Raw genomic sequence first — 12,572 nt, forward strand, 5'->3', positions numbered from 1 at the left:
GTGAGGTAGGAAATTCTAGGATATTGACCCAGTGATCATCAAGGAATTGTGATTCAGGATCCTATGTAACTTGGAGTTGATGGTGTTGCTGTTCTTATCCTCCTCAGGAACATAGGAATATGTTCAGTTCCTCAAGCCTGTTCTGGTATTCAATTAGATCATGGTTAACCCTATACCTCAACTCCACTTACCTGCCTTTGCTCCATTTCACTTGATACTCTTACCAAACAAAAATTGATTGATCTTATTCTTGAAAATTGTAACTGACCATAGCCTTTTTGGTGGACTGAGTTCAAGATTTCCACAACCCTTTGTGTAAAAAAGTGCTTCCTGATTTCACTTTTAAATGGCCTAGCTCTAATTTTAGAATTATGCCCCTTATTCTGGATTCCCACTCCAGAGGAAATCGTTTCTCTGGACTGAATTATCCTGGCCATGTGGTGGCAGGCTTGGAGACGGGGGTGCGTGCAGACCAGGAAAATCGGGGGGAGCCGCATCCGGACGGCTCCCTATGCATTCCCGCTGCCAAGGAATTTTCCAGGAGTGAGCTGGGAAGTAGATAGGCTGCCACTCCATGACAGCGGGCAACAATTAACATTGTTAAAGCCCCACTAGGGGTGATTTTGCGGCCTCACTGACATTTTGCCAGTGGCAGAGCGGCCACCCACCTCCCCTGTCGTCTGCAAAGGCTACAGCTCAATGAAGGCAGCCTACCTGCGGCAGGCTGAGCTGGAGGCTCTACGCCCCAATGATGGGGCTGTGAGCAGGAAAGGCTGCACCCACAGTCAAAATGATTCTGCAGGAGAGGTTTCTCCTCCACTCCAAGAGGCCTATCGGCTTTGGCCCTGATAATGTTTTATTTCATTCATGCCTCTGAGGGCATCTCCTTGTTGAGATGCCTCACAGAACCCGACCTGCCTCAATAGTGCCCACCTATCCCAGTGGGGCTGCTAAGGCTTCCGAGCTGTTGGCCTTCTGATTGGGCCAGCCAATCGGGAGCCCACTCACTGTCTTCAGCAGTGGCCAATTAGGAGTACGCCTCCTGGAAGATAGTGCCCCAGTCTCGCTGCCAGGACGTGTGGGCTCGGGACCCCTATTTGGTCCAGACATTGAGGTGCCAACCAGTGTGAAAATCCGACCCTCTGTATCTACCCTACCAAATTCCTAATTTTAAAGACTTTGATTACATCACCCCTCTACCTTTGATACTCTGGAGAGTACAGACCTGTCCTCATGATTGGAGTAGCCATATAAATACAATGGCTACGAGCAAGTCAGAGGCTAGGAATCCTGCGGCGAGTAACTCGCCTCCTGACTCCCCAAAGCCTGTTCACCATCTACAAGGCACAAGTCAGGAGCGTGATGGAATACTCTCCACTTGCCTGGATGGGTGCAGTTCCAACAACACTCAGGAAACTCGACACCATCCAGGACAAAGCAGCCCGCTTGATTGGCACCCCGTCCACAAACATTCACTCCCTCCACCACCGATGCACAGTGGCAGCAGTGTGTACCATCTACAAGATGCACTGCAGCAACGCACCAAGGCTACTCAGGCAACCCCGTCCAAACCCGCAACTTCTACCACCTAGAAGGACAAGGGCAGCAGATGTGTGGGAACACCACCACCTGCAAGTTCCCCTCCAAGCCACACACCATCCTGACCTGGAAATATATCACCGTTCCTTCACTGTCGATGGGTAAAAATCCTGGAACTCCCTTCCTAACAGCACTGTGGGTGTACCTACACCAGATGGACTGCAGCGGTTCAAGAAGGCAGCTCACCACCACCTTCTCAAGGGCAATTAGGGATGGGCAATAAATGCTGGCCTAGTGAGCGATGCCCACATCCCATGAAAGGAATCAAAATGATTTAACCCTTTAATCCTTGTTTCATTCTGGTGAAACTGCAGTGTACTAATCCAAAGCTAATATATAATTCCCGAAGTTCAGTGCCCAAAACTGAACACAGTATTCCAGATAGGGTCATACCAAGGCTGTATATAACTGAAGCAGCTCTTCCACACTTTTGTATTTCAACCTCCTTGAGATAAAGACCAACATTCCATTTCACCTTTTTGATGATTCTTTGTATATATGCACTAGCTTTTCGTGATTTGTGTACATGGACACATAAATAACTCAGTGGTTTAGTTCATGGGAGCTCGGGGTATTGTGAAAATTAGTAAGGCAATTTGCTGCAGTGTATCCTGTAGATAATACATACTATAGCCATATTGGGCAGAGGATAGAGGCGGTGCATAGTGACTCCAGTGGCAGGATTACTGATCAAATGAACTGCTGTGACCTAGATGGTGTTGAGCTTCTCCAGTGTTGTTGCAGCTGCATCCATCCAGGCTTGAGAGCCTTGTAGGTGGTGGACAGGCTTTGAGGGGTCAGGAAGTGAACTACACCCACTAGACTATCTCGATTGTGATTTTATGAGCTGTGGCATTCTTTGTTCCATGTAAATTAAAAGTGAATGAGTTGAATAAAACTCCAAAATTATTTCCTTTGGTGAAAAATGTATTTGACTCCTGATAAGAGTAGATTGATTAATTAATATGAAGGATCACTACAATTAGTGACAGCTAAAACCAAATTCTACAGTTTCCAGAAGCACCAACTCCCTCCAAACATAAGGTTTGCCAGCCTAGTTGGTAAAGGCAGCAGATAACTGAGTCACACAGGCTAGAAGGTCCCAGGTTGAGTTCCTGGGCTGTGCTGAGTTGGTTTATCTCAAACAAGGTGGAGCAAAGTGGCATAACTCCCTTCATTGACTCAAGAATAACAGCTTTTGTTATTTCTGTGTGTATTACATGTGAATTTTACAACTCCATGAACCTAGATTTTTCATTTTTTCCCTATTCAGTTTGCTCTCTCATCTACTGAAGGCACTGACTCATGCTCAAATACAGCTCCAGGGGTAATAGCCTTCCAGTATGTAGCCCAAATGGTCATTCTTCTTATTTGAGCTGAAACGGCAAGTGACGACAAGCTATTTCACCATGTGGAGAAGCTGAAACCCCTTTCTACAAGTATACAACTTTCATCAACAATGAATAGCAATCATAGCTATAAAACCTGGCTGATTTTCCACCCCTCCCTAGTGAGTCCTACGGTATCATCTTGCTTTACCTTGTTTGAGATTAGTTAACTTGGAATAGGCCAGGAATTCAACCTTGGACTTTCTAGTCTCTATGGGTAGAATTTTACTGGCCCTGTGGTGATGGGTTCAGAGGTGGTGGTGCCAGTAATATGATGTGGGAACATGTTAGAGCAGTTCCCTGACATCTTCCCGCCACCAGCCAATTTTCCCAGGGGCAGTCGGGCAGCAGGATCGGGACTACACAAAATAAAAGCAAAATACTGCAGATGCTGGAAATCGGAAATAAAAACAAGAAATGCTGGAACCACTCAGCAGGTCTGGCAGCATCTGCGGAAAGAGAAGCAGAGTTAACGTTTCGGGTCAGTGAGTTCCGAAGAAGGGTCACTGACCCGAAACGTTAACTCTGCTTCTCTTTCCACAGATGCTGCCAGACCTGCTGAGTGGTTCCAACATTTCTTGTTTTTATTTCGGGACTACACAAGCCTATTAAGCAGCCAGTTGACCATGATCTTACACAGGTTTTACCATTTCATCAGGCGCATGGGTTCCACGGAGCATTAGTGGCTCGCCTGCTCAACTTAGTGTTGGCTGAAATTAGCAGCCATTTAGTTCTGCTGCATTTACAAGCAGGCAGGCTCAGGTCTGGGAATCGAAGGCTGGTATCTTTAGAGGGATTGCCCTAAGCGGAGGGCTGTTAGCGGAAGGGTGGCTCTGAGGTCCCTTGCAGCGAGTGCGGGAAACACAAGAACGGTCAGAGCCATTGCACCGTGGGAGCTCCAAACCTAAATAGGTGCTCTGCTGTCAGAGTTTGACTCCTCCAGCGAGGAGGAGAATGGGAGAGAGAGACTGCATCAGCCACATGGAGAGGGGCAGCAGTGGCAGAGCACCAGCAGCATGAGGTTGCGATGGGACGTGGATGAGGAGGCCGCATAAGAGCGATAAGGCCGGCAATGCTTCGAAGAAGGTGTTACCCACCTGAAAGGGTATACAGTCAAAGGCTTAGCTTCATGGGGATATCAGAGCACCAGTGTCTCTGAAGACTGTGCCTGACCAGACAGGTGGTAGTGGACCTGTGTGGAATGCTGGAGGAGGAGTTGAAGCCACTAGGATGCGGTGGCCTGTAGCGGTGGAGGTGACCGTGATGCTCAACATTTTCGCATCAGGCTCGTCCAAGGATCATTTGGAGACATTTGTGGGATCTCTCAGTCAGTGGCCCATCACTGCATCAAGCAGGAGATGGATACTTTGTTCCAGAGGGCAATGCATTAGGCTTCACACCAATCAGGCCAGTCAGGCCAAGAGGATGATCGGCTGCATGGCCAAGTCAGGATTTCCTCAGGTCCCGGGGGTTATAGACTGTACGCATGTGGCCGTCAAGGCTCCCTCAGAGCAGCCAGGCACGTTCGTCAACAGGAAGGGGTTCTAATTGCTCAATGTTCGCATTGTCTGTGACCACCGCAAAAGGATCCCCCAGGTGTGTGCAAGATTCCTGGGAAGCTGCCATGGCTGGTACATCCTGAAACAGTCCCTGGTGATTCAACTCTTCACCTGAACACTTTCGTGGATGGATCCTGGGTGACAAGGTGGGGGCTGGGTTTTTATTTAAATAAGAAGGTGGGAACGAGGATGGGCAGTCACTTAAACCCGTTTCCTGGCACAAAATCGGCACGCTCAAAATTTAAACGGCTCTGCCGAGAACCGGAGGAGCCAACCCGCTTGAGATTGCTAAACAACCAATTTAACCACTTAACAAGGTTATTGTCAGCTCCTTAAGGGCCAGTTTTGAATTTTCTTTTGGAGGTATGGGATTCCTGCAGTCTCTGAACCATGACAGGGAGGAAGGGAGGAGGAAGTGCAAGCAAAGCAGGGAGCAGGTCAGAACAGTAGGACAGCAGCAAGAGGCTCCATTAAAGAGGGAAGGTTCAGAAAAGGCCCACATTCACAGGCTACGAGTTGTACAGAGGAGAATTATCTGTCATTTCTCCTCACACTTGACAAGGGCATTTGGGTGGGGGAGAGGTGGGCCACTGCTTACGAGCCTCACAGGTTCATGAAACGGGGTTAAGGAATAACATAACAGGAAATGGGATTAAGTTACTCTGGGTTAGGAGTGACAAGCGATGAGGAGCAGCATCTGCTGGAGCAGAGGCAGAGCCCTGGGAAACAGGGGCGCGGGGATCAGGAACGAGGGGCAGGAAGGCAATGAAGGTGGTGCCCTCAGAGGAGGGTCTACGATCAATGGAAAAGCTACCTGGACACGACAGAGCATCAGTGCCACAGAAGGCGGCGCCTATCCAGCCAGATTGTTTTCAACTTATGTGCCCTCATTGAGGGCCATCTGCAGATTCGCAGGAACTGTCGCCAAGACCATCCTGTAGTTGTAAAAGCCTTGCATTTTGTTGCAGCCGGGTCTTTCCAAGCAGCAGCAGACATTGGTGGCATCTCTGCTGTCACAGCTCTTCGTGGAGCCATCGGAAATCCATGGATGGCTGTTAGCAGATAGGGCTTATCCTGTGAGGAGATTCCTCATGACTCCGGTGTGTTACTCTGCCATGGAGGTTGAGAGACACTATAACTGATGCCACCTGAGCACAAGGGGCATTATTGAGTCGGCCATCGGCCTCCTGAGGTTCAAGTGGCATGTCACAGGCAGCAGCACATCATTGCATCACAGAGGTAAGGAATGCTCTGTTCGACAGGGCAGAGGATTACATTGAATTTAAGGTGGATAGCAGCACTTAAGCTCAAAGGGCAGTGAGATTTGCCTCAGTGGCCCAAATCTCTCAGGTGAAGGGGATCATCGATTGCACCCATTTGGTGATCAAGGTAAGGGAGATTCCTTAACAGGAAGGGATTCCACTCCCTAAATGTTCAGTTGGTATGCAACACAGCAAGCGATTTATGCAGGTGTGTGCACACTATCCTGGAAGCTGCCAGTATGCCTTCATCCATTGGTAACCATGGGTGCCGCAGCTCTTCGTGGAGCCATCAGAAATCCGTGGATGGCTGTTAGCGAATAAGGCTTATCCTGTGAGGAGATGGCTCATGACTCCGGTGCGTCACTCCGCCAAGGAGGTTGAGAGACATTACAACAGATGCTACCTGAGTACAAGGGACATTATTGAGCAGGCCGTCGGCCTCCTGAAGATGAGGTTCAGGTGCTTTGACCAGTTGGGTGGCGCCCTTCAGTACACTCCCTCAAGGGTCTCACACATTGTGGTAGTCTGTTGCACACTACATAACATGGCCCTCTAGAGAGGTGTGGACTTGAAGAGGGAAAAACGCTGGAATGGCACAGCTCCTCGAATGAGGAAGATGATAAGGAAGAGGAGGAAGAAGACTAGGATGAGAAGGGGGCTGAAGGAGAAATGGAGAACGTCCCCATGCTTTCCAGGGATGTCACCATGGAAGGTTCAGGAGGTAAAGCACTCATGAGGATATAAGGGATGGTAGGGCCACTCTGATTCAGATACATTTCACCTGAGTGAGAGTCAGTCTGCAGGACGTTTGGAGAGGAGAGTCTCCATCTGAGTGAGAGCAAGCATCCATTAAGAACACAAGTCAGAAACCTTCCAATGGTACAATCCCTGCAAGGCTCCAGAGTGTCCACCTGACAAGCTCTTCCCCAATGCACTCCTTTGCTTTGCCGACTCTTATTTCCCCTTCCTCTGCCTTTCGCCATGACAAAATGAAGACACAAAGGTCTGCCTTAGTGCAATAACATGCCCAATGCTTTATCAAATTACAGTTTAATATTATTCACAACAGAAACACCCAAATGACACACAAAGTGGCATTACTGATGCAGTGACCTGTGCTCACGGCTACTGTTTCCCTCGTGGCTGAAGATGAGGTGGAGGCAGACTGCTCGCGAATGCCTGTCTGGGCCTGGGATCCCTGTAGTGGTTGGCCTTGGTGTGAAGGTGCTGGGGGGCACCTCCAAAGGCTGCTGCACTGGCATCATTGCAGGGGCAGCCTCTGTCACAGGACGTAACTCTACAGTTGCTTTGTCTGTTAGAGGGGCCATGGAGGCAGATGATGATAATGGAGCCTCATGAGGGGTGGCCCCCTCATCATCACCTGTTGCCATCTCATCCCTTTCATGGCACCCTATATCACCTAGAGGGAAAAAACAGCTGGGTCACAGCTGGTATCCAGCAGCAATAACTGAGAATTATATAGTGCCTTTAACGTAATAAAATGTCCCAAGGCACTTCACAAAAGCATTACAAAACAAAGAATGACACCAAAAGCTTGGCCAAAGAGATAGGTTTTAAGGAGTACCTTAAAGGAGAAAAGAGAGGTAGAGAGGCTGAGAGGTGCAGGTAGGATATTCCAGAGCTTGAGGATTAGGCAACTGAAGGCCCAGCCATCAATGAAGAGAGCAGAATTAGAGGAGCACAGATATCTCGGAGGTTTGTGGGGCTGGAGGAGATTGCAAAGGTCCATTCCATGCTTCATTGCACCATTTTTGTCACTGACTGGTCACTGCTACAGTGCGCTGTTCCTGAATCAACTCTGAGCAATGCCGCATATGGCTCTCCATGAGGTTGGTCACCAGCTCAATGGAAGAGCTCATGCACTCAAGCATTGAGACATTGTGGAACATGAGATGAATGGACTCCTCCATTCTCACCCCGTGGCTCCATAGCGCCTCAGGTAACTCTGTCGCTGGTTCTCTAGGTAGAGCTGCCTGTTTTGTGACTCCCAACGCTCTGCATCTCCACCCTGAGCATGGCTGCGCCTAACCTCCATCCTCTGAGGGGGATTGGCCACAGCTGACTCAGCCTGCCCGTATCCTCCTGCTCCGAATTGATGTACACTTCACCCTGTGCTACTGTCTCTAATAACATGTGAGGACCCACTGAAGTGTGAGTATCTGCACTGGTCGACACTCAGCAAGAAAGATGTGACATCGTAGGTTCCAAGGTGTCTTCCTCTTCTAACTCCTCCAGAACATGTTGGCGGTGTTTTAACTCCTCTCCCTCTGCAGCTGTACTGGACCCAGTTTCTCCTGACCACTCCCCTGCTGCTGACCTCATGAGCTACCTCCAGCCAAGGCTTCTTGGTCAGCTTTTCACACTTTCTATCACCGTTGGCAGGTAACAGGATGCTTCTCTGTGCTGTCACCGTCTGCAGCAACTTCTCAAGTGAGGCATTAGAAAAATGCGGGGCTGTCTTGGCACAGGAGCCTTCTGTATCCACTTCTCTCTGCTTAGCTTCAGCCTCCATCCTTGAGAGGAACGGTAACCACAGCAATGACTGCCGTTCGGCCTTTAAATTGGGCCCGTTCCTCCCTTTGTCCTCCCTCCTTCCCGTGTCTGCCGCCGCTAATTGGGCAGCGAATGAAATTCTGGGACATTTAACTGTGGTGTGAGGTTCTGAAAGGGTTAATGCTGGAGACAGTGACAGCAACCCCTCCCACTGTAGTGATGATGATGTAATAGTCACATGGTAATGGGCTTTGGAAGAAGAGAGTAGCAGCATGAAGGATGCTAACTAGAGCGCTTGTGGAGAGTGTAAATAGCGACAGGTAAATAATAAGTTATTAGTTGACCTCATCCAGACTCCAAGGCTTTATCAACAATGCCCTAGCTATGCTACGACAACAACAACACACAACTTTAACTGCTTTGCCAATTAAAATTGCAATCTGTGCACATTGTTAACGTGGTGTGGAATCGGGACCTGAAAATGAATGCGATGTCGGGAGCCCAACACCAGAATGGAAATCCCACCCGAGGTATCCACTATAGACACGGCTGTTTACACCTGTGTGGGACCCCAACACAGAAATAGAGGCAACCTACAACTGCTGCCATGTGACTACAACGGTAACCATTGAACAGGCAATTGGGTTTCTGAAAATATGGTTCCAATGTTTAGACAGATCTGGGGGAGCCCTGCAATACGCCCCATCAAGGGTCTCCCAAATTGTGATGATATGCTACTCTCCGCATAACCTGGGCGCTACAGAGAGGAGTTGCACTGGTGACAGACGCCCACATCTAGCACGCTGCCTCCTCCTCCGAGGAGGAGGATGAGGGGAATACGCATCGAGACCTGGTGGCTAATGACTATGCACCTGCAGGCCCGATGGCCTCAGCCATTGACATGCATGCAAGGGAGACACATGACTTCCTTATCCTGAGATTCCCTGTAACACCAGTGGATACGAGACAGGCGTCTCCCTGTGGTAGCCATGCTGATCTGTCATCAAATGACCGAAACATGTCACTGGACTTGACATCAGACTATTCCAAGTCCTATGCTCACCATTGATCTACATTCAGCACCCACCATTTCATGCCCTCCATCTCAATGTCTCAACATCTGGACACATCCCACTGGAGTAAAAATAAACAGATGAGCCATCTGAGTATGCATTTCACCAAATTTGAAGGTGTACAAAGCAATAACACAGTGGCATTCAGCAACTACATATCGCCCAGTGACACCCCAACTGCTACTCGGTGCCTTTATGTGAAAGCTTCCAGGTGCTCCTCTGTTGTAGTCTCCTGGCAGCAGTAGCTGAATTGGAGGCAAGCTGCTGCCCTTGCTGCTCCAGTGCATGAGATGCCCACAATGGACGGCTCCTGGTGGCTGAGCCCTTGCAGGGGCCCTGCACAAGCTGTACCAACTGCATCTGTGCAGGGGCAGCACCTGTCCTCAGGGCTGCATGCATTGTTCATGTCACTGTCAAAGCGACCAAGGCTCCACCATCAGTGCAAGGAGCGCCTTGCGAAGAACCCTCATAGCCTTCAGACATACACTGCTCGACCTTTTCTAGGCCCACCTGCTTACCTGGTGTGGGAAAATACCTGGCAATGGGTACTCGCCCACCCAGTGCTCAACACTGCTCAAGAATGAGGCCATACTGTTGAGGCTGGTGTGCACCTCCTGCATCCACTCAGTGGTCGGCTGCATGTGGCTATCCATGAGGGTCAACTTTCAATGGAGGAAGTCATGCACTCATATGCCAGAGGCATGGAGCCATTCATGGCATTGATGGACTCCTCCATCGTAGATTCATGGGAGCGAAGAGCCTCTGGGAACTCTGACAGTTGTCCACACATTTCATGCTGCTGCTCCAGCATCTTCCACTTCAATTTGGACTCCTGAGGCTCAGCGTCTCTGGGAAGATACGCATTGCTGGGCCTGTTCTCAAACCTTTGATGGGACTGGAAGCAGCTGTCTCAGCCTCCATCACCTGCTCCAGTGCGAGTATTCCGTGCTGACCAGCTGGTGCCACCTACTCTGAACACATGTCAATGCCCACCTGGAGAGTGCACTGGAGTAGTGTGCCACTATCTCCTCAGATGGCGGCTCCTCCTCTGATTACTCATATGGTTCAGGCAGGGCCTCATCCCCTACTGGCCCTGTGGGAGAGGCAAGAGTGCTTTCAACAACTTCTGCATCCACCCACGTTCTTCTGCTTTTCCTTGATCTGTAGCTTCCTATGGTCATGCAGGGCCAAAGGGGCAAGTGCTAATACTCATCAGAAGGTTTGATGGGTGTGAGCATTATGTTTCTCACTCTCTATGGTCTTCACACCTGCCTTGCTGTCTGCGACAGGCTGGCCCACTGCCACCCATTCAATCTCTATCGCTTCCTCCTCCATCTGCATGGCTAAATCAATGAAGGGCACACCACCTCCTGTGTGTTTCCACTCCCTTGCATTATGAGGTCGCTTCTCCTACAATGACAGAAATACACAGTGTTACACTTGTCTCATAGCCTAGCTGTGCTCATCAGACTGTGCCACTTTAAATGCCCATCGTCGCGTCACTCGGAAGTCAGCTACAAGTGATCATTTACCCTTGTCACTGCAGCGAGCTCCTCTAACTGACCATGGCCCTCCAGTGTGAGGCAACTGTGTGGCTCACTGTGCACAGTGGTCCTTGGTCATTCCCTATGCCTGAATTGGGCACCTCGCCTCATATCTCAGGGGCGCCGTGTAAGATATGCAGGACTGTCACCTTGTCATCATGCACGCCACTCACCTTGCCAGACCTCACAAGGTCACTGAAGCACATCCGGCACTGCACCCATGTTTGGGAGACCATCCTGTGACTGCTGACCTCCTCAGCCATCTCCAGCCATGCCTTCTTCATCAGGCTTGCTGGCCTTCTCATCCCGTCCACTAGGAAGAGAACCTCTCTCTGTTCCCTCGGCGCCTGCAGGAGCACCTCCAGGGAGGTGTCACTGAAATCTGGAGCCACCGTTCCTCTAACTGCAGCCATTCCTCCACAGACTCACTTCTGCAGTGCGCCTTCCTCTGTCTTCTATGTGTGCAGCCTGTATGAAGACTGCAGATTGACCTTTAATCATAGCGCCGGCAAACTGCCTGCTAACATTAGCTCCTTCCCATCATCCATTATTGGCTGGCTCCCCCGCCAGCCCGACTCTATTTGGCTGCGTATCGGAATATCGTCGATGAAGTCTCACCACCCGCCCACGCAACCGTTTGACCTGCAAATGACCCCTGTATCAAGATGTTGGCTCGTTTGGTAAAATCTAGCCCTATAATTCAGTTATCTGCTGTCTTTGCCAACTAAGCCTGCAAACCTATTGTTTTAATTGCAGCAATATAATTGAAAAACTTTCTGACATTGTGATTGGTTCTTTTAATTTTCAAGAGGTCATGTGGAACCACTTGACAACTTCTACCACAGTTAATTTATGGCAGTTGGGGTTAAATAGAGTAATGGGGCTTGATATTCCTCTTTGTAGTGGTATCACAGCATGTGAGACTTTTGCCCACTGCTCTGTGAATGTTGTCATTCTAACCCACTTTCCTGGGTCAAGAGTTATTTGTCAAGTAGGGTGGTTTCTGGGAAGTACCTTCTTCTTCTTTGGGCCTCCTTAGGGAACTGGGGTAGAAAAGCCTCACAAAGAGGAAGAAACTTAGCAGTTTTGTATGCCTCAGCCAAGACCACAACCTATAAAGATAAATGCCTGGGGCCAATTTGGAGGGACTGGAGGTTCTGACTAGACTCTCTCCCTCCACAGAACTAATACTACTGCTACCCTGAGCTTAGCACTAACTTTCACCAGACGGATCCAGGAATTGCATTCAGTGGGAAAGGTGTTTGGGAAAATTGTGGCCTGTCTCAATAGTTCCTCCACAAATATTTTATCTGCTTTTGTAAATCTTGGACTTTCTGTTTCTATGAGCTGAAGTGCATTTTGCTCAATGTTTTGCCATAATTTTTGCCACTTATGGAAGGGAGATTGGTCAAGCATTTCCTATCTGTCTACTTAAAAGCTTAAACCAATTATCTAAATGCCTTTTTAACTGACAGTCTCTTTGACATTGATAAATTCCTATGCAAAAAGCAGACAAGCAAAATGATGACAGTAACCACATTTTACTCTCAAGCAGGACTATATTTAGTTGTATTCTGCTTGTACTTCACATAATGAACTGCAGCAAACTCAGTTTATCTCACTTTAAGCAACT

The sequence above is a fragment of the Heterodontus francisci genome, chromosome 5 (assembly GCF_036365525.1).
Source record: "Heterodontus francisci isolate sHetFra1 chromosome 5, sHetFra1.hap1, whole genome shotgun sequence".
NCBI lineage: Eukaryota > Metazoa > Chordata > Chondrichthyes > Heterodontiformes > Heterodontidae > Heterodontus > Heterodontus francisci.